The 26,383-nt window shown below is 47.5% G+C and overlaps 1 protein-coding gene across 1 annotated transcript in view; it reads right to left on the bottom strand.

The window, feature by feature from the left end:
• The window catches only part of CHST8 (carbohydrate sulfotransferase 8), a 124,410-nt gene extending 98,793 nt beyond the window's left edge, over positions 1 to 25,617 (bottom strand). The window contains exon 1 of the mRNA XM_057534655.1: positions 25,306 to 25,617. The gene's annotated coding sequence lies outside the window, so the exon portion shown is untranslated. The remainder of the gene's footprint in view (positions 1 to 25,305) is intronic.
• Positions 25,618 to 26,383: the final 766 nt, after the last annotated feature.

Below are 26,383 nucleotides of genomic sequence, written 5' to 3'. Positions count from 1 at the left end.
GGAAATGGAAAGATCAAACCAATAAAAAAATTAGCAAGGGTACAGAAAATTTGAAAAGCACCGTTTCAAGATTGATTTTATATATGCATGTGTGTGAATGTGTGCGTATGTGGAATATGCAAATATAAATATGTGTGTGTGTATTCCTATAGCCAGCAAATAGAGAAGATACATTATTTTCAAGAACATGTAAACATATATAAAAACTGACCACCTACCACATACCAGGTTACAATGTATTGCAAGGAACTAATATACTACAGATCACATTCTCTGACCACAATGTACTTAAATTTAAAATGAATGATATATGATAACACTTATATGTGAAATCTGAAATATGGCACAAACGAACCTATCTACAAAACAAAAACAGACCCACAGACATAGAGAACAGACTTGTGGTTGCCAAGGGGGAGGTGGGGAGGGAGAGGATGGACTGGGAGTTTGAGGTTGGTAGATGCAAACTATTACATTTAGAATGGATAAACCACAAGGTCCTAACGTATAGCACTGGGAGCTATACTCAGTATCCTGTGATAAACCATCATGGAAAAGAATATAAAAAAAGAATGTCTGTATGTGTGTAACTGAGTCACTTTGCTGTACAGCAGAGATTGGCACACCATTGTAAGTCAACTATACTTCAATAAAAACATTTTTTTTAATAAAATAAATGATAAACTCCATATTTCATACATTCTAAGATTTACTTTTTCATAACATTGATGAAACCTAGATACATCTTACAATAGATGGGATGTTAGAGTTGAACTAGCAGTGTTTTGGTTTTTTTTCTTCTTATTGGCATATAAAATAGTGGTATGCATTACAATCAGCATCAATTTAAATTTCATGTAAATATGGTAGTTTTAAAAAAATGTATGGGATACAATACTAACTAGAAATTAATAACAAAAGAAAAAATAAAGAGCTTTAAAATACTCTCCTGAACACCTCTCTCATATCAAAGAGAAAATAAAAACAGCACTTTTAGACCATGAAAAATTACGATAATGGCAAATTATGCACACCGAAACTTATGGAATGTGGCCAGAACTGTACTCAGAGGAAATTTTTATCACTTTCAGTGTTTTATTCTTAAAGAAAAAAGGTAATAAACGAACTGGACATTCAACTTAAAATTAGAAAAAGAACAAGATAATAAACCTTAAAAGGGGATTAAAGATGAAAGAAGAAACTACAGATTTTTAAGAGTTCAACAGCAGGATGAATAAATTCAATAACTCTTTCTTAGAAAAGGTCAATATAATATACGAATCTCTGGTAAGTCTAATCAAGAAAAGAAAGAGAGAAAAACATTGAAGAGAAAGAGATATAACCGGAGATGGAAAAAAAACCTATTAAAATATAAGAATACCACGTGGAATTCTATGCTAATAAATTTTAAAATCTTGATTAAATGTATGATAGCCTCAGGAAGCAGAAGTTACACAATCTGATTTAAGAAGTAGAAAAGCTGAATAGAAAGTAAGTGTGGAAAACAATCATCCCCACCCCCAGAGGCGTTGTCCTCAGACAGATTTCACTGGAACATTTCAAAGCTTCAAGGAACAGAAATTTTCTATGCTATTTAAAATGTTCCAGAGGATAAAGAAAGGAGAGAAACTTCCTAATTAATTTTATGAATAACGCATAACCCTGGCACCAAAACCTGCCAAAGATGAAACAAAAATAAAATCATAGGCTAATCTTGCTTGTCACTCTAGATGTAAAAATCCTAAATAGAAGATCATGGCAGACACACACAGCCCCCACCGTCACCACCCCCAGTTCCAAATGTATGGAAATGCTGGATAAAATATAATATAAAATAATTAAATACATAATCAGGCTTCAGGGAAAAAAGGGAAATCCTTGGGTGCAAAAAATGGAGAGATGTGTGAACTGGAGCGATAATCTGTCAGCTGGTACCCCTGATGCCCTGAACAGCAGACGGCAGATGGAAGAGGGCAGAGCTGGGGCGTTAGTGTCCACAAGGGGCAGGAGATACAGCCTGGCTCTCACCTCTCATAAGAAGAGGAGCTAAAACTGAGCTCTTGCTCTAGAGGGGATCTCACCTCAGTGAAATGGGGGCTGGAACACTCAACCTCTGTCTGGGGAAATACAAAAGATCTTGTAGGGGGGCAGTTTCCAGAAAGAGAGGAAATCCCAGCCCTGCACTATGGTCATGAAATCCAAATTTACACTACGGATGTGGTGTTACAGAATCCCCGCATGTAGAAATAATGGGGAAAATGGGTCCCAACTGGTGCATCCATGGAACTCCCAGCAGAAACAATTTTTGAAATGTACTGAAGCAACACTTTTACAACCCAGGAAGCACAGGGCTACCATTAAAAAAGAAAAAAAAAGAAAAAAAAAAGAAAGAAATCACCAATCTTAAATTAGCTTGGATAATTTTTGTTTCCCTAGAATATCATACAGAAATTATAATCTGCTCAAGGAAATGATTCACCGTGAGTGAAATCAGCTGATAAACAAACAGAAGGACTAGCACTCCATGATGCAATAAAGAAAACCCCCAAAAGATACTATAATTATGTTTTAAATTATTAAGTGAGTAAAAGGAAGACTTAAAATAATGAAAGAACAAAAACTACGAAAACAAGCATGTAGGTTTAAAAGGTCTCCATAGAATTTCTAGAAATAAAAAATATAATGGTTGAAATTAAAAACACACTACAAGAGTTTAATAACAGATTAATTAGTAAACCAGGAGATGTAGTGATCTAGGAAATAAATCTGATATAATCACCCAAAATTCATACACAGAAAATATGAGACTGAGGTTACAAGGAAGAGAACAGAATGAGAAGGTCCCAGATAATACTAATAACCATAGAGACCCTGGCAGAAATGCATCCCCAGGCACTAAAAGAAAGTCAGATCCTTCTAGAAAACTTACAATAATGATCTTGAAGCAAACGTGTTAGTGTCAGTGTAGGGTCTCTGGAGCATTCCAGAGAACACTAATAACTAAGACTTACAAAGAAATGACCATGTTCCAGGAGCTACTTTAAGCACTTTACATACATTAACTCATTTATTATCACAACAACCTAAGAGTTTGGTAATATTATTATGCCCAACTTGTAGATGAGAAAACTGAGAAAGAGTTTATATAATTCTCCTCAACTGTTATGCACTGAAGTAGAGTAGATCCATGTAGCTATCTGCAGACTCCATATTCTTAACCACCATGCTATACTGTCCCCATACATGTGGTTGGCATTTCAAAGGCTAACATTGAGAATAAAGGAAAAGAACTATTGGAAGAGATGATAACTGAAAAATTTTCAGAACTTAAGAAAGTCATCAGATTGAATAAATAAGTGTTTCAACTTCCAAGCAGGAGAAATAAAATTATATAAGTAGATATATCTGAATGAAGCTGAGGAATATCAAAACAAAGAGAAAATCACAAAAACTACTGGAGATAAAGATATTATCCACAAATTACTGACAGACTAACTCCCAGCTTCTCTGAGGAATAGTGGACACCAGAAAACAATGGACTAAGTCTTCAAAGAGCTAAAGAAATATAACTATCATCCAAGAATTTTATACCCGGTTTAACCATTAAGGGCAAAATCGTATTTAAATGAACAAAGTCCCAGAGAGTCTTTGGTCTTCCACACAGGTCTTCCCTGAAAGGACTACTAAAGGGTTATGAGGGGCAGTTAGAAATGGAACTCAGAGAGAAGGAGTAAGATGCAATAAGCAAAAAGTTGGTAAACAGTTGTAAATCTAAATAATCACTAACTGTAAGTAATAATAACAGTAATAATGATTTAAAAATTGGGGAGTTTGTCAACAATATGGTGCTAAAATTAGACAAAAGATATGAGATGGGAATATAATCAGAATTAAAGTGCTCTACAGTCATTGTGTTGCTTTGGAAAAAGGTAGAAACTTTTATTTAATTCATATTGTGCTAAGCCAAGTATGCATATTAAAAATTTGAAGGTAATCACTGAAAGAATAAAAAACAATGTATAACTTTCAAATCAATAGAGGGAGCAAAAAAGAAAAAAGAAAATACAATTAACCTTTTAGAAAGCAGAAAAGATTTTTTAAAAAGAAACAATAAAAAAGCAAGGAAAGTAGAAAACACAAAATAAAACAGAAAAAAGAATGCAAATACACCAGTAACCACACACACACACAGATTAATCTTGCTACAAGAAACTTCCAAAACATGATTCAGAAATGTTGAAAATCAAGAGATACTATAAAGCTATACCATATAAAAGACAAAGAAAAAGTTGTTTTTTACAATATTAATATAAGGTTAAACCAAATTTAAGGCAAAAAAGCATCAATGGGGCTTAAAAGAGTTCTTACACACTAGGAAGATATAACAGTCTTGAACCTGTATGCACTCAATAATATAGCTTTTAAAAAAAATATAGAGTAAAAGTTGATAAGATTACAAAGAAAAAATCAAGGAATTGATAACCATATTAGGAGATTTTAATACATCTCACTCTGAAATTGATAATTAAAAAGACAAAAATTTAAAGATATAGAAGATACAAACAATACAATTAAAAAGATTGAGCTAAAGAATGTATATAGTTATAGATAATAGAATTCTGCACCCAACTATTAGAGGATATGTATTATTTCAAACATAATGGAACAAAATATGACCATATACTAACCAGGAAACAAAGCAATTCTCAACTAAAATTAAAGAATCAATAGCACACAAACCACAATCTCTGGCTACAATGCAGTAAAATTGGAAAGCAGAACAGAAAAATATAGCTTTGAAATGCTTAAGAGTCTAAATAACTCATGAGACAAAGAATCACAAAGGAAATTATACAACTTCTGGCTATCGAACAAGCAGTATAATAAAATAATTATGTACCCCAACAAATTAAGATTAAACCAGAAATGCATTACAGAATGACTCAATATTAGAATATCTATTAATATAACTTATTGCATCAATAGGTCAAAGGATAAAAACCATGTTTATCTACATAGATAGATTAAATACATTTGCAGGGGAGGGGGAAGCCCTTGATTACATATAAACACTAGTAAGATGAGGTACTTTGTTTTTTTAAATTCTGAAAATCTTATCTCATAGATAGCATCATGATTAATAATGAAACATTAAAGTCAGGAATAGAACAAGGGAAGCCAGCTACTATTTAATATTGCCCTGGGAAGATTTGCCAATTTAATTAGAAAGGAAAATTAAATTAAAAACATATATAAATAAAAAGTAGAAAGGAGTAAATCTTCATGACCTTGAGTTAGGCAAGGCCTTTTTAGATACAATACCAAAGCACAGCAACAAAAGAAAAAAAAAGATAAACTGGACTTCATAAAAATTAAAAACTTTTGTGCTGCAAATGACACTATCAAGAAAGTGATAAGATAACCCACAGAATGGGATAAAATATTTGTAAATCATATATCTGATAAGGAACTTGTATCCAGAATATACAAAGAACTCTTACAATTTGATAATTTAAAAAAATTAAGTTACGGGCAAAGGATCTGAGTAGACATTTCCCAAGGATGTACAAGTGACCAATAAACACATGAAAAGATGCTCAACATCATTAATCATTAGAGAAATGCAAATCAAAACTACAATGAAATCAAATACTAAATGCAAATCAAATACTACTTCATACCCACTAGGATGGCTAAAGTCAAAAGGACAGACAATAACAAATTGGCAAGGAGGAGGAAAAATGGGAACACCCATACACAGCTAGTGGGAATGTAAAATGGTACAGCCATGTTGGAATGCAGTCTGGCAGTTTCTCAAAAGGTTAAGCATAGAGTTACCAAATGACCCATGATTTCCACTCCTCTGTCTATGCCCCCCAAAATGAAAACACACATTCACAAAAAAAATTTGTCCCATAATGTGTACACAGCAGCTTCATTAATCATAGCCAAAAGGTGGAAACAATCCAAATTCCCATCACTGATAAAAGGATAAAATAATAAAGGTAGTATATACATTACAAGGGAATATTATTCAGCCATAAAAATGAATGAAGTGCCACAATATGGATGAACCTTGAAATCATTATGCTAAGTGAAAAAAAGCCAAAAAAAAAAAAAGACCACATACTATACGACTCAATTTATATGAAGTGTCCAGAATAGGCAAACTTACAGAGACAGAAAGTAGATTAGTGGTTGCACAGGATTGGGGAGGAATAAATGAGGAGTGACCACTAATAGGTACACAATTTCTTTTTGAGGTGATGGAAATGTTCTAGAATTGACTGTGCTGATGGTTGCACAACTATGTGGACATCCTGAAAACTTCTTTTGTTTTTTTGGCCACACTGCGAGGCTCATAGGATCTTAGTTCCCAGAATAGGGATTGAACCCGGGCCTTCGGCAGTGAGAGCGTGGGCCTCCAGAGAATGCCCTGAAAACTATTAAACTGTACACTTTAAATGGGTGAATGGGGCTTCCCTGGTGGCGCAGTGGTTGAGAATCTGCCTGCCAATGCAGGGGACACGGGTTCGAGCCCTGGTCTGGGAGGATCCCATATGCCGCGGAGCAACTGGGCCCGTGAGCCACAATTACTGAGCCTGCGCGTCTGGAGCCTGTGCTCCACAACAAGAGAGGCCGCGATAGTGAGAGGCCCGCACACCGCGATGAAGAGTGGCCCCCGCTTGCCACAACTAGAGAAAGCCCTCGCAGAGAAACGAAGACCCAACACAGCCATAAATAAAATAAATAAATGGGTGAATGGTACAGTATGTAATTATACTAGAGAGGTGGGCAGAGAGAGCAAGACAGAGAGAAACAGAGAACTTCCAGATTCCAATCGCCATATTGGCACCCACTATTCTGCCTTCTTAGCCTTCTCTATGCTTTGCCAGAGGTTACGTGTCTGTACTCCAAGGGTTAAGCCCTCCACTTCTACCAGCTCCAGTGCTCTCTTACCTTCTCAGGGACTTCGAACCAGCCTATAGAATTTTCCACATTCTACTGGATCATTCCCATCAACATAAAAATATCCTGTTATGGACTTCCCTGGTGGTGCAGTGGTTGAGAATCTGCCTGCCAATGCAGGGGACACAGGTTCGAGCCCTGGTCCAGGAAGATCCCACATGCCACGGAGCAACTGAGCCTGTGGGCCGCAACTACTGAGCCCATGTGCCACAACTACCGAAGCCCACATGCCTAGAGCCCGTGCTCTGCAACGGGAGAGGCCACCGCAATGAGAGGCCCGTGCACCGCAACAGGGAGTAGCCCCCGCTCGCCGCAACTAGAGAAAGCCCGGGCGCAGCAGTGAAGACCCAATGCAGCCAAAAATAAATATAAATAAATAAATAAGTTTATTTTAAAAAAAAACAACCTGTTATTTTTCCCATCAGAAAAACCAAGCAACAACAAAAAACCTCTCTCAACTCTTTTTCCTTTCCATTTCTTTGCTCTCTTTCACAGAAAAACATGAGTTACCCATATTCACAATCTCATCTCTTGCCATTGTCTCATAGACCCACTTAAATCAGAACGTTGTTTCCCCCACTCCACCAAAGCCCCTCTTGCCAGGGCACATGGTGGATCCACTAGTCAATCCTTGGTCCTCATCTTACCTGACGTGCCACCAGCATCTGACACAGGTGACCACACGCTCCTCCAGGAGGTACCTTCTTCACTTTGGTTCTAGGACACCACACTCTTGCTTTCTTCCTACCTCACTGGTCACTTTTGGGTCTCTTTGGTTGGTCCCTCCTCATCTCCCTGACTTCTTCATGTTAGAATATTCCAGGTCTCAGTCTTTGGTCCTCTTTTCTTCTCTATCTATACTCACTCCTTTACTAACCTCAATCAGTCTTATGGCTTCAAAAACCACATGTTGACGGACTCCCAAATTTACATCTCCAGCTCTCACCTCTCTCTGTAACTCCAGACTCACATATCCAACCAAATATTCAACATCTGCAGTGGGATGTGCATTGGACATCTCAAATACAGTGTGTTCTTAACTGAATTCCCTCCAACACCTGTTCTGCCCCTTTCCCATCTCAGTTGTGGGTAATTCCATCGTTCAAGTTGCTCAGACAAAAGCTTTCTTTTCCTCACACCCCATCTAATCCGTAAGGAAATCCTGTTGGCTCTGCCTTCAAAATCTATCTGGAATCTGACCCATTCTCTCCATGTCACTGCCACTGTCTTGGCCCAGACCACCATCTCTCACTGCAACAGCCTGCCAGCTCTCTTTGTCCTTTATCGTGGCAGCAAGAAAAGAATGATCCTCTCAAAACATAATTTGATCATGGCACTCCTCTGTTCAAAATCCCACAGTGGCTCCCTACCTCCTATGGAGTGAAATCAAATTCCTTATCCTGCCCTGCACAACCCAAATTGTCGGCCTCTTCCCATCTGCCCTCCGACCAGTGACCTCATTCCCAGCTGCCCTCCCATTGCATCTCTCCACCGTTTTACTGGTCCTCACTCCTGCCTTAAGACCTTTCACTAAGTGCCCCTCTGCCTGGAAAATCTTTGCCTAGATCAGGATTTCTCAACCTCGGCACCATCAACATTTGGGGCCAGACAATTCTTTGCTGTGGGGGCTGTTCTGTGCATTGCAGGATGTGGAGAAGCATCCCTCGCCTCGTGGTACCCATTAGATACCAACAGCATCTTCCAGGTGTTGCCAAATTCCCCTGGGGGGGCACAATTGCCCCAGGTTGAGAACCACTGTCCCAGATCACCTGCATGGCCCACGCCCTCAGTTCCCCCAAATCTCACCTTGACAATGAGGCCTACTCTGACCCCCCCATTCCCTCCTCCCCCACCCCCCACTGCCAATCCCCTTTACCCTGCTTGGCTCTTCAAAGCAACTCTCACGTTGGCTTCATGGGGGACTGGGATCTTCCTCTGCTTTGTTTCCTGACGTATCCCCAGTGCCTCAAATACCGCCTGACACACAACTGGTTCTCAATAAATATTTGTTGCATAAATAAATCAGAAGACTCAATATGGTAAAACATAATAAATAAATAAAGTAAAAGGTCAATTTATCTGCCAACTTATCCTAAATTTATCTACAAATGAAACACAATCCCAATACAACTCACTATTGGATAGTATTTGAAATTTGACCCAACATTTCCACGAGCGTAACTAAAAGAATAAAAATGTGATATCACACAAGCACAGTGAGATGGTTTACTTCCACTCTAAGATATTACAAATGTATTCGTAAGCTACTATCATTAAAATAGTGGGTTCTGGTACTAGAATAGACAGACTAAAATAGAGGAGTCCCAAAGCGGCCCCAGGAAATACAAGAATTAACCAAATGAGGAAGCTAGCATTTTAAAAAAAGTAAGCAAAGAGTGAGTGCTCAATAAAGAAAGCTGGGACAATTGGCTGGCCATTTTACACCTGCAGTACCTGTATGTGATGTGGAAATAAATATAGAAGTAGTAATACACGCCAGGGAAATAGCTCAAAGAGTCCTGGGGGGTTGCCTCTGGGGAGCAGGAGTGGGAGAGGTGGGGAAGGATACAGCGGGGGATTGCTGGGTTTATTACACTCCTTTTATTATCTATGCTTTTTAAATGACACATACATATTACCTTGATGAAAATAAAAGTTATTTTAAAAAAGCAATAAGCATGCCCCTCTTTAACCTGCCAAGTTAACCAAGATTTTAAAAATGAAGATTTGCTGGTATGAAAAAAGGCACACTCATGCACCACTGGGTCTTTCTGTAAGGTGATCTGTAGGGAAGTATTAAAAGTCTTAAAATCAGGCATACCCTTTGAGCCAACAATTACACTTCTAGAAATTTATCCTGAAATGACACAAAGGAATACAACAAGAATGTTCACTCTGACACTCTTTAAAATTGAAAAACAACAATGAAAATCCCCCCAAATGTCCAACAGGGAACAGTTTATATAAATTATGATAAATTCATAGGAAGGAATGCTGTGCAGGTGTCAAAAGCGGGATGGAAAGAGATCCATTACCAGGCAAAGGGGTTCGTGATGTATAGAGTGATTAAACAGGTTATGTGCAGTAGGCATAAAAATTATTGCACTTTTTAGAAAATGAATATGACTTATGAGTTTATGTACATAAAGTGATTTAAACGTAAGATCTTCCCACCCTGTGAAAATGTATGGGAACCCCAGATCCAGAGGGTAGGTTGGATGATGAGACTTTTATTTTCTTCTTTTTGCTCTTAAGGCAGGGAGTTACTAAGATTTGTGAAGGTGAAGGCAGGAATGCTAAGGTGAGGTCCCTCAGAAGTGGGGTGGGAGTCTGCACAGGCCCCTCTGCTACTCACTCATCCACCAAACCCCAAGCTGAGTGGACCAACTGGCCAGCGCTGGACTTGCCAGGATCCAGCTGCACTCAGGGTCCAGGCAGCAGCCCGATGGCCGCAGCCACAGCGGCAAGGACCCCCTTCTAGCAGATTGGGCAAGGGGTCCCAGGATGGAAGCCGTATTTGGGCAGGCCACAGCTGCCTGCAGCCCGGCAGTTCTTCAGCATGGCCTGCAGTCTTGGCGGTTACTGTCTCTTTCCTCCAAGTGGGGAACTGTCCACCTTGCCAGTGAAGCTCTGGGGTCCAAATTCCTCCAGCCCAGAAGCCAAATGCAGTTCACAGGCATATTGTTTGGTCAGTGTAGGACTTGGATTTTAAATTCTGAATTAGTCTCCTGATTTCAGAAGGGGAGAGATTTCATATAAAAAATCTACCCATTCTTGAATATTCGAATACCTGGCTACACTGAACCCCTAGCCCTGCCTGCGATGACAGCTGGATCTGAGTTCCCCTCCCCTCTTCCGAAGGGGCAAGTGTCCCCAGGCATCCCAAACTGCACCACTTTCTTTCCAGGAAGCCTGGCTGCACTGGGGGCTGAATTTTCCACCCGGGCTGTTCATATCTGGGCTACATCATGCCCTCTCCCCACTTTACCAGGCCCCTGTTCCCTCCTACCATTGGCTGTGGGAACCTCAGCCCCTGTTCTGACTTGCCCCTTTGGGACATTAGGGTTTTTGTTGCAGAAAATCTCTCCAAGTCTTCCCCCCACCCAGAGCCGGGTGGTGTGGCAGCTCAGATCCGAGGGAGCCCTTTGGCCCTTCTGCTGCTCACACCCTCCCCAGGGGGACCCGGACTGAGGCCAAGACCTGGTCCCTGCCTCACCCCAGCTCTGGGCTCAAGAAGGGGACACAGAGCAAAAAGAAGGATGTTGGTCCTCGGGGACTCTTATCCCGGCAGAAGATACTCACCTGGCAGACAGTTGGTTTAGGAAAAGCGAAATCCCTAACAGCCAGTGTTGTGGCTTCGTTTCCTGGAAACTCTGGGGATTACTGGGAAGGGCTCTTGGAAGAGGCCCCTGTGAGGAAGTGAGGAAGACAGGAGTGGGCAGACGGAGAAACTGAGGCCATGCCTCACAGCTGAGGCCTGAGCCCGTCCCACATGGGGCTCCAGAGCGGGGATGGACACTGCTAGTCGTCAGGTGCAGACGGGGTTGGGCAAAGAGCCCCCAGAGGTCGAGGGCAATTCCTATTTGGTGAGGAGGGGTACCACTGGGAGCATCAGCAGGAGAATTTCCCAGCAGCCCCCGTGGGAGCTCGTGGGCAGAGCACCACCTGGGAGTGGTCAGGGAAGCGTCCCGGAGGGGTGCTGCCGGCCCAGTGCTCTCTCGCAGGTGGCCCAGTGCTCTCTCACAGGCGAGGCCTTCTAGGACGAGCTAGAGACGCGAGCAGAGAGTGCGCTGAGAATTCAGTCCCATCCCGGCATTTATTTGAAACAGAACATTAATTCTGACTGTCATTAGAGTCCATTTCAATTTTGTAATAACATAAAAAGTTAAGAGTCTAATTTATTCATACACATCTTGTTAGGATCCAATTTCCACATAACGTAACATATTCCTTAAAAAGCTGACAAAGCAGGAGAAATTAAAAACGTAAGAAAAGACATCCAGGGGCGCTCACTGCCACAAAGCCAAAGGTGAGGAGGGGAAGAGCAGGATGGCTCCAGAAAGGGCTGGAAGGTTGAAACAAGAACCGGTGGACGCTGGAGAGGCAGGCTGCGCCACCTGAAGGAGCTGCCACCTGAAGTAGCTGCGGTCCGTCACATCCCAGATGCTGCAGGGGGGTGGGGCGCTCCTCTTCACCACCCGCACGGCCCCCACCTGTCCCCAGCATGCGTCCCTGCCCTTCCAGCTCCACAGACAGCTCCCTGGCACCTTCCTCAGCAAATCCACCCTCGAGAGCCCATAACTCCTCTTAATTACACGTCTGCAGTGTTTGCATTAGATAGCTGTCACCCTGTAATTTACCCATACACGGGTTTTAATTGTACATTAATCTTTCCTACACGCCACTCCTCTGCTAGAATCTGTAACAGCAGCAGTTTGGGTCATTTTGTTTATTCCTCAACCAAAAATAGCTGATGAATGTAATTGCAGATTGTCCCTCCCCTTCTTTTCCAAGGATTACCTGCTGTGTGCCCGAGAGAGGCTCCTGTCACCTGCAGGCTGCCTTTAAACACAATATTGGACTGTTTCATGGTTGACATAAATTTCAGAGGAAAGGTCAGCAGCAACAAGCAATCTTCCAATCACCTGCCACGAGCTCCCTGGGCGCCTCTGCTCACATCCTTTCTCTCAAGCTCCAGCCTGATGGGTGCTGGGAGCGCTCACTTGGCTTAAGGACCATTCTCACAAGAGAGGATGACAGGAGAGGGCAACGTGTGAACCTAAGGAATCCACCGGCATGGAGGTTCCAAGGTCACTTGGAGAACCAGGAAGGAGAACTATAAATTACAAAGCCCTGGCTAGCTGCCAGGGCCCCCCGGAAGCTACATTTAGCATATGATTCTCCCTGAAGCAGGAGGAAGCTTTAACTCCCTTTCCAACGGAATGTGAATGGAATTTGTTACAGGAATATTGTGATTGAAATATCACCTCTAGGCTTTTCATGACAACTCTGCAGTAGCCTGCAATTGCGATGGGTTGTGTGTGTGTTGGGGGGGGATGGCTGTTGTGGTCTTCAGGGGGCCGAGTGGCAGGAAGAGAGCCCCCTACAATATTTATGAAATCCAGATGAAGCCCTACCCTGGCAATGAGCTGATATCATAACACAGATTTCAAAAACGCCTTGACATTTGCCCAAGATCAAATCTCCCCTTGCGAAACCCCATGAGGCCTTGTGCTGACGGCGGTCTGCCCTCTTGCCCCCCCTCCAGCCACCTTCTCCATTTAAATCCGGGTAATAAACACTGGATGGGAGGAACCGAGGGATTGGAGTGGTGCAGACTAGACTAATACCATGAAAGCCCACTTTTCCTTTGTGGAAAACAAAAGCAGTGGTTTTCAGTGGTGGAAGACAGGAGTTTTGATAATATTTATTGTTAAACACTTTCCCACAGGCAAAACAAAGTGCCAAAGCGCAGCGATCTCCTTACTGACGAGGCTCTGACAGCGTATTTGGATGAAGAGAGACAGGCAGCGATGATTCATCACACATCAGCCCAGGAAACAGAAACGAAAGCATGAAATGTATTTCCTTGGGGCCACAGATCTCGTTTAGGTGCAACCCTTGATTCGTTTTAGGAGACCCCATTAGGAAGAGTGTCACCAGCTTTCCCAGGACCCGGGTAACAAGTCATTTCCAAAGTGGTCCCTTAGGGCATCCTCTACCCCAAAGGGCTCCCTCTTCTACCACTACCCAGTACCCGTGGCTTTTAGAGACATAGGTTCCCCATGTTCCAGGACCTGGAGTGGTGGAATATTGCATGAAATACTGCATAGGAAACACTGAATGAAATATTGTATGGAATTCAGGCCTGAAGTCCCCAGAGATTGTTTACTAGTAAAAGGCGAGGGTGATTTAGTTGGGTTTTGATAAACACTTCATATAGCACATCCTAAGAGAAGCAGAATCCTTGTCAAGCACGCATCTTTATGAGCTGTCCGCCTATAAACCCTGCATGAAAGGTCCATGCTTAATGTTGGTTTGGCAGTAAATTGGCATGATGCATGTGTCTGCTGCATCAAATTAGCATCAACCCATAAAACGTTACTGAACGATTCCTCAAATCTGCCAAGTCTTCAGATCAATTCGGAGAAAGTGTCAAAGGTTTTTTTTAACTTTGATAAACTTTTCATATTAGTTATCACAGAAGAGCATAAACCTTTCTAATCTGTCTTTCCACAAAAAAAAAGGTGTTGTTTTTCTCAAACTGCTTTTAGCTCTTCCATCTTTGCACACCCGCCTCCACATCGGCATAAACAATGTGTGTGTCATGGATTCTTTGTTGCCCTATTAAAAGTGATTGGTATTTAGCTCACACTGCCCCTGCCCCATGACCTTGGAGAAAATTTCTACTGGCACTGTTAAAGGGCAGAGGTAAATCGGACTCCACATTGGATCTGTTCGACTTTAACCTTTGCTTTTCGTTGCTTTTGTTATTATAATCATACATAACGGCCTGCCTCAGGGAACCCTTCCCACGTGTGAATGGCTGCAAGAAAAAAGAAACTAACACATCCCCTCACCGAGGCTGGTCATTCCAGATGTTTTGCAAGACTGATGGCCCTTTTACGTTACTTCTTCACCGCCTCTCCCTCTCTGATTCTATTAATGAAACAGGTATCCAGACCCTGATAAGATGGTTTTTCAGAGACACTAGTCTGTCATCTTCTCAGTCTGCCGGCTTTCCGAATGAAGTCGTATTCCTTGCCTCAACACCTTGTCTCCCATTCAGTGGCCTGTTGTGCGGCGAGCAGAGAGAGCTTGGACTCGGTAACAGCCCAGGATAAAGTTCTCACCCCTGGCCTTTCATGTGCAGTCCCAAGCACGCCTCCTCCAGGAAGCCTTCCAAAACTCACCGATGAACTCTGATCCCTGCTCTATGCCCTTGTGTGTCGTGTCAACTAGACCATAGTTTCCTGGGGGCTCAATGCACTTCCTTCCCTGAGGACTTCACGTTTTGGACCCTCAGGGATGGGGCTCACACTGAGTGATCCATGAGGTGTCATCTCCCTGCTCCCCATCTTTGACGGCCAGCCCAGGCCTCCCTCTTCCAAAGCCCCCGGCAGATGCTCTGGCCAGAATCCCTTGCCCTCACTCCCCAACCTCAGAGATCTCAAACCAGCCCCCACCACCCCGTTATTCCCCCATGGGTTGCATCAGAGTTGTATGTGAATCTCTCTCCTGGAGGTAACGGCTGGGTCCCCAAACCAAACAAGAACAGAACCTGGATTTGAACATGGGTCTGATCCAGAGCTCTCATCCCCCTGGCAGTGCTGCTTTCCACATAATTGTCACACTTGAGGAGAAAAGGACCAAGTCACACCCAAAGAAAGGAGGCTTTATCATGGTCCCCATCAAAATGTGATGGGACAGGAATGGATGAGGTGGTAATAGACTGGCCCTTTCGCCTTCACTTGACGGGAGGGCATGTCATCTATGCCCTTTGTGTGTCATCTATGAAAAGGTGGTGTTGAAAAGCCTAGCACGCTGCATGGAGCACGGATGGAACGTTGCTCTCTGCAGAGGGACCCAATGACAGATAAGCCCATCAGGGATGAGGGCCCCCTCAGGGTGCTCCTAAATGGTCAGTGCTTGGAGCACTGGAGGTGAGCGCAGCTGCTGGGGGGAGGTCATTTAAAGGAACAGAGCACCAGGACAGGACACCCTCCAGGGTCCGAGAGCTCGACTTCCAGAGCCCTACCCATAGCAGCACAGGCTTCCAACAAGTCCCTGTCAAGTCAGCTGGGGTGGGAGAGGACAAAGCCAACAGGCAGTGCTCTGTCCTCTGGCCCTTCGTTCAGTGGGTATTTATGGGCCCCACTCTGCGCCAGGACTGTCCTAAGCACTGGGACCCAGCAGTGCACATGACAGACAGGGTGGTCTCAAAGCTCCTGGAATTTGTGAAGGGAAAGAAAAACGAGCCCCGGAGAGACTGATGGACCACGGGAATCCATCTGGTCATTCTGGGACAGGTGGCCAGGTCCCAGCTTCATCCAGAGAAATACCTGTCTACTCCACCCATTGCCTAACGACATGGAGGACTGAAACCCACCTGGCAGAGGGAATTACCAGCACCCTTGACATTTAAGACACTTAATGATTTGGAGATGGAAGTGAGTTTTCAAATTTGTTGAATAATGTTTTCAACTACAACACATCCTTGGCAAAAATAAAAAATACTGTATTAGTCATCTGGGAAATAAAATTAAAACCACAGTGTGATACGTCTACACACTCATAGAAGAGCTAAAATGAAAAAGGTTGACAACACAAGGTGTTGGGAAAGATGTGGAGCAGCTGCACTCTCATATATAACTGGTATGTGTTGGGGGAATTAGTACAACCACTTTAGAAAACTGTTTGCCGGCACCTACAAAAGATGAACATAGGCATAGTCTGAGACCCAAAAACTCTCTTCTAGGTACATGCTTATGAAGATGTGTACAACATATGCCCAAGAGATACATGCAAGAATGTCTACAGCAGCACTCTTCATAAAGCCCCAAACTCCAAACAACCCAAATGTCAATCAATAGGAGAAGGGATAAATAAATCAGGGTGTCTTCACACAGTGGGATCCTACACAGTAACAAGAGCAAACAAACTACAACTACTCACAGCAGCATGGCGGACTCTCACAAACATGATGGTAAGCCAGACACAAAGGCCCACAGACTTATGACTCCACTTATATCAAGTTTAAAAACAAAGAAAACCAGGCTTCCCTGGTGGCGCAGTGGTTAAGAATCTGCCTGCCAATGCAGGAGACATGGGTTCGAGCCCTGGTCTGGGAAGATACCACATGCCGCGGAGCAATGAAGCCCATGTGCCACAACTACTGAAGCCTGTGCTCTAGAGCCCGCAAGCCACAACTAATGAGTCCATGTGCCACAACTACGGAAGCCCATGCGCCTAGAGCCCATGCTCTGCAACAAGAGAAGCCACCACAAGGAGAAGCCCGTGTACTGCAACAAAGAGTAGCCCCCACTCACGGCAACTAGAGAAAGCCCGCACGCAGCAACGAAGACCCAACGCAGCCATAAATAAATAAATTTATTAAAAAATAAAAACAAAGAAAACCAATCCATGCCATTATGAGTAAGGAGAGCAGTTACCCATGCTGGAAGGGAAGTATCAGGAAGGGATCACAGGGGTGCTGCCATGTTCTGATCCCTGCTCTGGTGCTGGGCACACAGGCCTGTTTTGTTTGTAGATATTCACTGCATTGTACACACAATCTGTGTGTTTTCGGTATGCATACCGTACTTGGAATTAAAAGTTTTCAAAAGGGAACCCATCTACACTGTTGGTGGGAATGTAAATTGGTGTAGCCACTATGGAAAACAGTATGGAGGTTCCTCAAAAAACTAAAAAGAGAGTTCCCATATGATCCAGCAATCCCTCTCCTGGGCATATATCTGGAGAAAACCCTAATTCGAAAAAATACATGTACCCCTATGTTCATAGCAGCACTCTTTATTATAGCCAGGACATGGAAACAACCTAAATGTCCAACAACAGATGAATGGATAAAGAAGATGTGTTATATATATACAATGGAATATTACTCAGCCATAAAAAAGAATGAAGTAATGCCAATTGCAGCAACAGGGATGGACCTAAAGATAATCATACTAAGCGAAGTAAGTCAGAAAGAGAAAGACAAATACCATATATCACTTATATGTGGAATCTAAAATACGATGCAAATGAACTTCTCTACGAAACAGAAACAGACTCACAGACATAGAGAACAGACTTGTGGTTGCCAAGAGGGAGGGGGGTGGGGGAGGGATGGAGTGGAAGGTCCTACCGTATAGCATAGGGAACTATATTAAATATCCTGTGATGAACCGTAAGAGAAAGGATATGAAAAAGAATATATATATGCATAACTAAATCACTTTGCTATATAGCAGAAATTAACACATTGTAAATCAACTATGCTTCAATAAAATTTTTTTAAAAGTTTTCAAATGTACTGAATGCGGGACAGGGAAAAGGCATCCATGGGAAATTGCTAAGAAAAGGGACACCAGTCTGTAGGGGCACATGCCCCCTAAGGCTTTGTCACATCACCAGACAAGGCCCTTGATCAACATGCTTCCTTGCACCTGAGATGGAGAAGGACTGAGCCTCGGCTGAAAGACCAAACCCAGGAGATGACGGTGATAATGATGATGAAATAATAGCAGTTTCCATTTACTGTGGGCTGGCTATCTGCTGGGCTGGGCTATCTGCTGCTCTATGAGGTGTATTCTATTATCATCTCCATTTTACAGATAAGGAAACTGAGTCCCTAGTCCACAAAATGATCACGTGGTGAAGCTGGGTTTTGAATCCAGGCAGTCTGACTCCAGGTGCTGGCTTCTGTCACAGCCCCGAGGCAGCTGCACGGGGTGGGGCGAGGGGTGGAGCCGGTTGCCATGGCTGTCCATTGACACTTTAATTCATGGCAGAGGGAACTGAGAAGCGTTAAGTAATAGGCATAGATTGTGTTTTCAGAGGGATGAATGGTCATGAAATTAAATTTGCAGAGGAGGCCAACCCTCAGGAGTGGAAATAACATCAGTTGGAGACAGAGGCCCAGAATCTAAGCAGGAGACGGCAAGATGGACCCAATCTGGAGCAATGCAGTTCACCACGCACACTGAGGCAGTAATCCACGCCTAAACGACTTTCATGAGAAAAATGTGTGGGAGCGGGTGCTGTGAGGGATGCTGAGGTGGCCGTGACCACGGACAGCAGGCAGCCCCTGCACCACCGCAGCGGCAGGCTCGGCCCCCAAGCACAGTGACGGGAGAGGCGGCATCGGGCTGAGATGGCCACACGGTACCGGGTCACCACGCCCCACGCGCACACCACCCGCAGCCCTGTGCCAGCCTCTGCCAAAGAGATTCGAATAAGATGTGGGAGACTGAGGGAACCATCAAGAAAAGCTCCTTGGAAGTAAGACTCAATTTGGACCCAGATGTGTGTAAGGGAAGGGTTAGAAAACAGTATTCCTGGCAAACGTGTCAAACAGGCTGGCTGTATCACCCACTGGCTCCACCAGTGTAGACAGATGGCTTACATCATGAACTGGGCCAAGCCAGTGTAGACAGACTGTGTTGCACTTTGGGCTCAACCACCCCAGCTCTGGGAGACAAAGCCTGATGGACAGGACCATGTCTGAGGGGAAGCGGGGGCCTGAGCTGAGTTCAGCCACAGGGAAGTCCCCGAAGCCAGAGAGAGAGTTTCAGAGCTTGTGCAAAGATGCCACAGAAAGTGGGGCAGGCATGGACTAAACGGAAGGTTCCAGTACCCACACCCTTGACTCAGCCAGTGTAGACAGACTGCCTGCACCATATACTGGCTCAGCTGGTGTAAAGTATCTGTATCACACACTGGTTCCACCAGTATAGACAGACTGCACACTTAAGCTCACTCCGCCTGCCCTCAGCAATCAGTGAGTACCTTTCTCCATGCCGAGAGAGCAGTGCTTGTACCAGCATCATGACCCGCTGCGTTCCCTTGGCTTCCTCCAGACCTGGCAGGAGGTGCTGCACATGAAGGACCACAGTCAGTATTTGCTGGGGGCCTGGATGCTTCCCTCAGGAGCACAGGGAGAAAAGCCCACCCCCATCTCCGGGCTGGGGGAGGGTCTCAGTGCTCACAGGCTTGGACAGATGGGTCTTGTCCAGGGAGATGAGTCAGCCCCCTAAGAAGAGGCAGCCTCAAAGGTTGGGACAACTAGTCTGCCAAATATGAGTCAACCTGAGCCTGGGCTAGGAACTGCTGGCAGGGGGCTCTCCTGTGTTGCCTTCCCACTGATGAGCACGAGGGCATGACCGGTGGTCCACAGTGGCGAGTGCAGCAGCCAGAATAGAAAGGAAGGCTGATCTGGTGAGGCCGCACTCCAGGCAAAGAGCCCAAGGGCTGGAGGAATCAGCCCAGGGAGGCCTGGGGCCTGCGGAGTAGATCTGTCCCTCCTAGCGTCCTCTCCTTGGTACTCATCCCTCCCGGCCCAGAGTCGGGCCCAGCCAGGGAGGAGCTGGCAGAGTGAGGACAAGGTGACAGCGACCTGGCCTGTTGCCTGCAGCTCAGGGGCTGCTCGGCTCAGGGCCCGAAGCCAGCAGCGTGGGCACAACAGGAAGCGGGGTGACTCACAGACCTGCTCCCCCCACTCTAGTTTTGGAAGACAGAGCCGGGGGGACCCAGCTGATGTCTGCAGGGAAGCCAGGGCCTGAGCTGAGCTCAGCCAGCTGCAGGGAACTCACCGGCATCAGAGCGGGCTTGGGAGCTCAGGGCCTCGGGCAGAGCCCCTCACAGAGGGTGGGGGGCAGGCACAGCCTGGCTGCACAGGGAGGAGGGAAGGGAGAGAGGATGGAGAGTGAGGGGACGGGACAGGAGAGGAGTTCTTTCTGGGGCAGGCAGCAGCCAGCTGCCTGTCAGATACAAGTGGGTGGCAGGTTAAGGACCTACCAGGGATGAAACGCATGTTGAGGCCACCTCTGGCCAGCAGGTGGGCATGAAGGTGGGCGTCCGAGCAGCCTGTCCTCATGAGAGAGCACTGACACTCAGCTGTCACTTACTGAGTGCCCACCACGAGCCAGGGCTAAACGGTGAACACATGGGGGAAGGTAGAAGAAGGCCCAAGGGCTTAGGGGACAGCTGGGAGGTGGGCCAGGTGGGCAGGGGCACAGAGGCAGGGGCACACAGGTGGCTGCCTGGCCCACCAGCCCTGGAGGATATAACCCAACCAGAGTGGATGGGCACTTGGAACATTCTGGTCCGAGGAGCACTAACAGGTCCCAGTCATGATCCAGAAGTCACGGTCCCAACCACGGTCATCATCTCCTCTCTGCACCTAACCAAGCCCTGGTAGATTCATGTCCACGCACCCCCTCTGTAGGACCACAGCCACCTTCCTTCAGGATTACTGCAACCCCCCTCCTCACTGGGCTCCTTCCTTTGCAGCAGCTGGTAGCATCGAGTCCCAAGTCCCTCCCTGGCCTTCAAGGCTTTTTACGGCCAGGACTCCACCTGTGTCTCCAGCCCCGTCTCCCCCTCCTTCACCCTGCTGGCCACATGGGCCTTCCCACAGCTCCTGGACGGCGCTCTACGATTTCTCTCACTCGTTCACATTCTGCGCCGGGAAGCTCCCTCCCTGTTTAGTTCCAGCTCTTCCTTCAGAGCTCAGCAGAAGAGTCACCTCCTCCAGGAAGTCCTCCAGAGCCCTCGGTCTAGGTCAGATTACCATATTGTACATCTCGTGACCACCCAGATGCTTCCTTTATATGTTTATCATGGCCTAGAATCATACTTGTATTGGTGACTTGTTTAGTAATGGGATCGCCTGGCACAGCATGAATCAGTGCATGATGAGGGGATGGTGAGTGAGTTTCTGCAGATGACAAACCCCAAGGGCAGGTGCCCCTCTTAGTTTTGCTTTCCCCAGAGCCTGATCCAACAACAGACACAAAATATTGGGTTGGCCAAAAGGTTTGTTCAGGTTTTTCCATAAGATGTTACAGAAAAACCTGAACGAACCTTTTGGCCAACCCGATACATGCTCATATACGGTCACTGAATGGAGGGTGACAAGGAGTCTGACGCTGGGAGTGTGGGACGGATCATCATTTGGCTTCTGGTTTCAATGTTGACAACTCTAATTTAGTTCAGATAAATGTCACTCACCAGGGCCAGCTCTGACCTTGGGTTGGCAGGGACAGGGTGTCTTGCCCTCCATCACCAGTAGCAAGAAGCACTGATTTCCCAGAAGTGCATAGCCTTCAAGGTGGGGAGTGGGAATGCTGAGACCCAGGCCCCTTGCCTGCAGACACTCTCTGACTTCCCCAAAGGTGGGTTTCGAGATGGAATTTTGCTTCTTGATGTCAACCCACCTGGTCACACGCAGGCTTCCCCCATTTTGCTGGTGGCCAAGGCTGCATTTGTGGCCAGCAGGTGCAGGTTAGAGCACCAGATCACAAATGACAGGTAGTTTTGTACAGGGTAAAAGTCACAACTTTATCCCATGACCAATTTGTAAGTCTCATGCTCTGCCACAGTGATTTACCGACCGCAGGGTCACACATCCTCCAGCCGGAAAGAAATGAGACGGCATCTCCGGTGTCCTCTGCCACCTGAGCTAATGTGGCTCTGTCCCCTGGTTGTCTGAGCCCAGGGGTTTCCTCTGCCTTTGGGCAGCCTTTTCCCAGGAGGGAGGGAACACAGCTGCTCTGGAGTCAGACGAGCCTTGGCAGTGGCTCCAACGACAGTGCCAGGGAGCCTACGGTCACCCCGCAGTCGACGCACAGGCCACCTGCTCCCGTCAAACGTCCTGAGGCTCCCAGACACCGTAGCCGCATATACATCCAGACAGCCATCCTTGATAGCTTTTTTATTTCTCGCTGTCCCGTGTCAGAGCCACATTGATCTCCTTGGGTCAGCACTACATAAATCTCCTGTTTATAACTCATTACCTTCTGATTAGTTGAAAGGCTGGGTACTTATCTCACAGTGTTTACTAACTCGAATTGCCATAGTTATTCATGAAGGAGCTGCCATAGTCCTTTGTCCACTTTCCTGCCCATACGCTCCCTCCCTGATCCACATCTCTCCGATATGGCTGCCGCACATGGATAAATCAGGGAGGTGTGGCAGATGCAGCTAAGACAGGTGTCTGAGACTCCAGACCAGGCAGCAGGCAGGAGAAGGGGAACCACACCTTCCCCCAGCAGCCCCCAAAAGACTCCAGTGCGCACCGCAGGTGCCTTTAACCAGATGCATCAGCTAGCAATGATAAAAGCTCCCATCTCTTCGATCGGCAAAACCACAAAAAGCCTATCAGGCCACCGGTGGCAGAAACCAGGTGAAGAGCAGAGAAGCAGCCTGTAAGACGTTTCCAATCAGGAGAATCTGACGTTCCTCCTTTTGAAGGTGAATTCTGAGATGAGCCCACCAGGCACGTCCTCCCAAGAACCATACAGCAAAAAAGTAGTTACTGAACTTTCCCAGACTTATTAGCTTACACAAACAGAGATTTGAATAAATGTTTAAAAAATGAAATTCCCCTGATACTCTGTAATCAGTAAATGTTCATTACGGAAACACAGCAAATATGCATGAAATTTCCCAAGTGGTATTCTGGCTACAAGATTAAAAAGGCATCTCAAACAGCAGGCTGAGTTACAAAGTATCCTCCTCTGGTCACAGTTCAGGAAAGCTCCGCCAAGCCCAGGAGGTCGGGTGAGGCTGCTCCTCTCCCAGCCGGAACCAGGGAAAATCAGAAAATTCTCCTTCTGCCCACTCAGCCAATTTGGAAGTGAGCCCCTGCACTGGTTGATTGATGTGTCTCTATAAATAATTAATCCTTGACCTTGCTTTAAGAGAGCCTTGACTTTCTAATTGGGGGTCTTTTAAAAAATCAATACTGGGGGGAACATAAATCACTCTTGTGGAGTCTGATTCCAGGTAAATAAATAAATAAGCTATGCCTTCCCTCTGTCCCAGGGTGAATGGGCCAGGCAACGGATGGGGTCAGACTTTGAGGGGTTTTTTTTTCTATTCAAATGCTATTGGATTATCGATCATCCTGTGAGGCTCAGTTCTCTTCAGGGTCTGAATTTTATCCCTCCTTTGGGTCACGTCACAGAGGCAAGTCTGAGGAAGTCTTCAGAATGTGCTTCCAACCCGCCAAGGGCTTCCCAGAACCCATCCTGCCATATGTAGTGGGCTGTCTGGATTAAAACGAGGTCTCCTCCAGGGACCAGAGTGTCAACCCCTTCTGGTGGCCTATCTGCCTTGCCTTTGGGACAGGGGCAGGGGGTGGGTAGGAGAGGCTATGACAGTTGGGAAATTTTAAAGAGGGCTCTGCCACTCTTGCCCCAGAGGCTGCACTGTTCTAGGGCAGGACTTAGGAAAAGTTCTCCACCCCGTGAGCAAGGGTCAAGGTGAACACAGATGTCAGAGGTTAGCCAGAGAAAGTGGGCTTAGTAGTGCAGCTGGTAAGCAGCCCAGGGATGGGGAAGGAGCTATTCTGCCCCTTACCCCTCTGCAACCGCCCCCTCCCCCTCCCCCCCCAACACACACACACACATACACACACACACACACACACACACACACACGTCCCTTCACTCACAGGCCTCTCCTTCAGGCTCCGCTGCCAGGCCAGATCCCCGCCAAACAGATACAGAGGGCCCAACCCGTTCCCCTTAGCATAGCCAATCACGGCTCAGCCTCCAGGTGGGAGGGGGCCCAAAGACCCGGGGTCCACCGCAATATCGGAGACGGCTAAGGCACAGAGAGTCCCAGGGTTGGCCCCTACTTTTCGTCTAGGACAGACAGCTGGGCAGCGAGTGCCCACAGCCGAGGGCGCTGCATAGTTGCCGCGCCAGCTCCACGTCGGGGTCGCGGGGCCTGGAGCCCAGACCTACCGCGAAAGTTAGGGGAAGGGAGAGAGGTCACCTCCGACACAAGCGCCAGCACTGGCACAACTAAATCCCGCGAACGCGCCTTCGCCCGGCCGGGCAGGCCTCCGGCGAGGCTGGTGTGCAGAACTAGAAGCCAGCAGCTGGAGCTGGAGCTGCAGCCGCCGCCAGAGCTCGGCTGGGTCCCGCGGCAAAGCGGATCCTTTCACCACCCACTCCTGGGCTCCTGCACTACTACTGCACTCCTGGACACACGCACGCACACACCTTCACACGATCACTGACGCACACACACTCTCCTCGAGTACAAAACAAGCTGGTGCCCCGGAGAGTCGTGGGGTGAGGATGCGCGCGATGTAACCCGTAGGCACATTCCGCGTTCCGTAGGAAGCCAAGAAGGCAGCCTCTAACTCCTTCCTCGCCTGCCCGCCACAACCGGTCCCTGAGTCCCAGTCCCCAGCGCGCGGGAAAGCTCTAGGCGCCCCGGGGCTCCAGCCCGGCTCTCTCCGGGCCCGACGCTGCCTCCCCGCGCCCAGCATCCAGTGCGAAGAAGAGAAGCGGAGGATCCGCAGGGACCGAGGCAGCCCGCGGGGTGGCAGTTCACAGACGCGCGGCAACGACTAAAATCCAAGGAGCAAAAGTCTAATTAAAGTTCCCGCTACTGGAGCCAGTCCCCAAAGTGCGGCCAGACCGGAACCCCGCGCGCTCTATCTCCGCCCGCGGCTTGGGACTCTTACCGGCGTCAATTCTCGGGTATGGGGCTCAGTGCAGTCCCGGGCCCTCCCGGGACCCTTCGTGGCGCCGCTCCCGGCGGGAGCCGGCACAGGGCGGGGACAGGGGTGGGGCGGGGGCGCAGCGCACTTACCTGGAGCAGCCGGCGCTGGCGGGGCCGCGGGTGCCACCAGCCCGGGCGCGGTCCTCCACGGCGAATCCTCCGTTCCGGTGTGCCCGGGCTGCAGGGAGGACCCCCGCCCCAGCTCGGGCCCGGTGCCTCCTCCTGCTCGGAGCAGAGCCCCGTGCGGTGGGTGAGGCGAGAGGCGTGGGGCCGGCTACCGGAGCACGCAGAAGAGGGGAGGGCGCGGTGGCGTGTTCCTCCTCGGTCCCCGGCTCCGGTCCGTCCCCCTCCCGCCGCCGTCGTCGTTGTCGTCTCCTCTCCTCACTGCGCCGCCGGACCCCGCTCTCGCGCTGGGAACGCTCCCAGCGAAGTGTGAGCGGAGCCTCCGGCTAGGCTGGAAATAGCGCCGCGCCCGCCCGGCGCCCCGCCCCCGGCCTGGGCCCCGCCCCGGGCCCCGCCCCGCGGTGGTGGAGGCAGCGGCGGTGGCGGGGTCGGGAGGGGATCACTCCTGCAATCGACTTGTCCCTCCAGGGAGCTCACAGGCTCCGCGCCCCCGCGCGCTCTGCGACTCCGGCGGCCCTAGGAGCCGCGCGCTGGGAGGTAAACGCCGCTGGGCGCGGTCCGGCGGCCGCCGGGGTGGGGGTGGGGATGCCCGGCGCGGCGCCGGTCTCCCGGGTTCCCTGAGAGCCGGACTCCCGGCTGCCACTTGGCTCCAGACCGCGGCCAGAGTGCTGCCACTGCCTCGGGGGGGGGGGGGGGGGGTCGCACGCCGGCGCCGACCCCGGGAAAGGACTAGGTGTTACCAGAGCGGGCCGTGACCACAGCTGGGCCGGAGGGCGCGCCTAGGACCCGACTCTGCGGGGGCGCGGGGCTGGGGAAACGCAGAGGATAGATCCGAGGAAGACTGTGAGAGGTCCCTGGGCTACAGTCTTGGTGGAATTCGGTCAAGGTCTTGGGCAGCCTCGAGCCCCCGTGTCCCCACCGATCCCCAAATTCCTAGGGCTCTGGATTCTGCTGAAAGCGCCCCATGACTCAGGCTCTCTCTTGAGGGCTACCTCCTTGAAGTCCCTGTTGTGTCATGGGCCTGAGAGCTGGGAGGGGTCCTGAA

This window comes from Balaenoptera acutorostrata, chromosome 19 (genome assembly GCF_949987535.1).
Source record: "Balaenoptera acutorostrata chromosome 19, mBalAcu1.1, whole genome shotgun sequence".
In the NCBI taxonomy this organism is placed as follows: domain Eukaryota; kingdom Metazoa; phylum Chordata; class Mammalia; order Artiodactyla; family Balaenopteridae; genus Balaenoptera; species Balaenoptera acutorostrata.
Note: the sequence above shows the minus strand (reverse complement) of the source record. Positions and strands in the feature narration are given on the sequence as shown.